Source organism: Pteropus vampyrus, unplaced genomic scaffold, assembly GCF_000151845.1.
Source record: "Pteropus vampyrus isolate Shadow unplaced genomic scaffold, Pvam_2.0 Scaffold11, whole genome shotgun sequence".
Lineage (NCBI taxonomy): Eukaryota > Metazoa > Chordata > Mammalia > Chiroptera > Pteropodidae > Pteropus > Pteropus vampyrus.
This window is the reverse complement of record NW_011888792.1, coordinates 19,375,086-19,378,985: the sequence shown is the minus strand read 5'-3', so window position 1 is coordinate 19,378,985 and position 3,900 is coordinate 19,375,086.

The window sequence follows — 3,900 nt, the reverse complement described above, 5'->3', positions numbered from 1 at the left end:
TTAAAAAATCTGACAATCATTTTTATCAGGGCCAAATATTCTCAAGTGTTAGTGCTCAGAGAGCTCCCTCAGCACAGGTCTGTTCTACTCTTAGTATCTTTCAGGTTTTAATCTTTTTTAGATACAGTAGCTGAATAGAATGAAGCTCATGAAAATGAAACCTGGGATGGTCTGCATATGACTCACACTGAGGGGTATAATTGAGCTTAGCTTTTCATACTGGTCTAATTATATGTATTTAGTGTTCTTGCTGCTTAGAAAACTTGGAACTCTGAATTGAGGCTATTTCATGAGAAAGATGACATACATATCATGATAAACAATTGTGTATATTTCTGTACTAAGCATTTGAAAGTACAACTATGTGACCTTCAAAATAAATATAGATTATTTTATACATCTACTTGATATAGGTAAGCACTAATCAAATTAGAGTTTTAATGACAAGATATGCAAATTTTGTCAAATACAATCAAAAGCTCTTCATAGTCCTAAACAATAAGAATGTTAAAAAATTGTAAATTTCATATTTGTACTTTTGTTCTTTTGCTAATATGAGTGAGTTTGTGATTATATTAGCAAATAAGTATCAAAAAACGACAAGTGTTATAACATAATTTATAATTTCATATTGATGTTTGTGTCAGTGTTTCTCAGCATAAAATGCTAATCAATGTTGCAGAGGAAAAATATTGTCAAATTCATTTAGGAATAAAATTGTGTTAAATGAATATTGTTGAAGTATATCTCATAGCTTTTAATTTATTAATGTACATTATACGTTCCAAAACAAAGATTATTCTATGCAGTATTTCCCATATTCCTTAGACCTTTTTCTCCAAGGAGACTTTTTTTTTTCTTTTTTTACAGAACCATCTTTGTCAGATACTATTCTGCGAAAATAACCAACATTTCATATCCACACCTGGCTGTGGCCCTTTAAAACCAAGATTGGCTGCATCTCTAAAGATTGGAGTGATAGGGAGTCTGTAAGTACCCATCTGCCCAGGGAGGACAGGAGGTCTTGGGCTGGTTTAAGAATAATGAGAAGGTTTGGATTTTAGCCAGGAGGGTTGAATTTGATATTAGACTCTGTTTTGTTCTAAGATATATAAAGAAAGTAGTTTCAAAACTTGTTTTCCTAACCAGCCTGCTTATTTCTCTAAAAGCAAGCTTGAACCTTCAGATCCAATCTAAAATTGGTCTATCTTTTCAATGTTTCTAGAATGGAGATGAGACCTGGTAATAGCTTCAATGGACAGTCAAGTCTCTCATCCTTATATTTCTGCTGTACCCATCGGTGGTCTATTCTACTTACTTATTTCAACTTATCATATATAAACTGGTATTAGAAATATTTTGTTGCAATTAAGAGGGCATATGCTCTGGGCTCACATAGTCTGATTTAGAATCCTAGTTCCGTCATTTAACAGCTGTATGGTGATGCATAAATTACTTAACCTCAATGTTCTCATCTATGAAATGGATATGGTGATTTCTAATAGGAAAGATGAGATAGACAAAATAACTGCAAGAGTGCTTTCATAAATCCTGAGTTAAAGAATAACTCTAGATATAAAGGCATATGCTTAAACACTAGATATAATAAGATATAATAAAGAAAACCCCTTATGGAAATTTGGCTAAGCAAAGAGTTTTATTCCTTGGATGTTATGTTAAGGGCAAGATATTTTTAGTGGCCAGTGAAATAAAACCCAACTTGAACTGGCTTCAGCCCCCCAAAAAGTAACTTACTGGCTAACAAACTATAACTCCTGGGTAATTCTGGCTTCAGATCTCAAATTTCCCCATCTCTTTCTCTTAGCTCTGCTTTCTCTATATAGGAAGCATTCTGTGCTTTGTATTGTCTACCTCAATCCTATCCTAGTTCATCTAGCCTTAGTTTCAGGCTCTTATGCTTACAACATTAAGACAGTAGAATAATTCTACTAGCATATGTCCCACTCCTGTCCTGGGATTCACTCTTATTGGACCAAATAAGTTCACATTCTTATCTATGAACAATTACTGATTGCTTTAAGTCCGGGGTCTCACAACCATCTCTGGGATAACAATTGTACTTAAATTCATATGTAGAGAGAGTCAAGGAATGGCAGCCCTCTAAAGAGAAGGAAGAATGTAGATAAGACAGTGAAAACAATTGTTCCATTCTGGTCTGCCTCCTGTTACACTTGCTTACAGATAACACCTAGGAAGATGATAGAGTTGACCAATAGCCTATTGCTACTGATTTTCCCAACTACTTAATTTTTTGCTGATTTATGAATAACTCAAATCACTTTGTCTTTAGAATATTTAATTGTTATTTTTGTCATGATTAGATATTTTCTTATATTCTTTTTATTCTGTTTAATATTTTAATTACCTTGTATTTCTAAACTCAATAATAACTAACTAAGAGGTAGAGGCATCAAATTATGTAGTATTAAGTAAACTGTATTTTGATATTAAATTGTATAAAGAAGCCTGAAATTAATAATTCATGTTAAATGAACTCTTTCAATGGTCTACAGATAATACAATTTTAGAGAGTTTGATTTCTCTATCATGACATTTAGTGATTTTTTTATTTTATTATTTCAAATACATGTGAACAGAGACAAGTAGGAAAAAACTGAAATTCAGTAGCTGCCGCATGTCTGTTTATGTATGTGTGTGTACCGGCCTGAGCACAACAACACATACAAAAGGCGTTAGTGTGTAATGATTATGAGAGAAAAAGTTCTTATATAATAATTTTTATAATTTTTATACATGTTTTTCTGTTGTTATAATTAATATGATTTTCTGTGCACAAAGATCTGATATTTAAAATTATAGAATAGTTAAATTAAATATCCTATGCCTGAGTGTATTAAAATTTAAAATAAATTGTGAAAACTGTTTGGTCCGAGATATTCATAACACAGGGATTCAGAAAAATATTAAAGAAATGGAATAAAGTTTGCTAATTTAGTCATTTATTCATTCATGAATTTGATCAATAAAGGTTAATAAGAAGCTTCTATGCCAGGCACTGAACATATACAAGAAATTCAACAAGAATGACACATGTATGGTGCCTACCTTGAAGAAGTTTATTTTCTAGTAGATTGTAATTCTGATGAATGCCCATTATATGCTAAACATTATGCTAGGCCCTAAGACACAGTGGTACCTTCAAACAACAATAAACACAATACTATTTTGGTATGAATAAATGACAGAAAAAAAGTTTATGCAGTGGTAATAAGAGAAGTACTTGAAAATTGGAATGATAGAATCATTTCCTGACAAAACTGAGACATGAGAAATGAATAGAAATTCTCTAGGATAAGAAAAGAGATAAATTGTTCTATGTACTAGGGGTAACACCAAGGAGAAGGAACCAAATGTTAACTCACATTATTAGGTAATTTTTGAATGTTTAATATAATTGAGTCATTAATTGAAAAGGCAAGGATTGACAGAAGCATGACTGATTAATATAGATACAAATCAAACCACAAAAAATCTTCCCAGCCACTCAATACGTTTTTATTTTGAAGCTATAGTAAGCCACTGAGATTTTAAAGCTGAATAGCATTCACATAATGTAAAAGACCATGCTGACAGTGGCATATTGGCTGAATTGAAAATAAGGGCGCAAAAAGAGAAATATGGTTATTTATTAGAAAGGTATACCAGTTATTCAAGTGATAAATAATTAGAATGGGAACTAAGCCAGTAACTGAGGAATAAAAAGAAAGGGGCGGAGGGAATCAAGAAATATTCCTGAATGAGAGAGAGAGTTGAATTGTAAGGATTGGGAGATAGGGAGAGGTTGTTTCTAGTTTTCTAATATGATAGAGATAATTTTGCCCCTTTTTATGATAATTAAAGAGCAATCAAGTGTCTTGA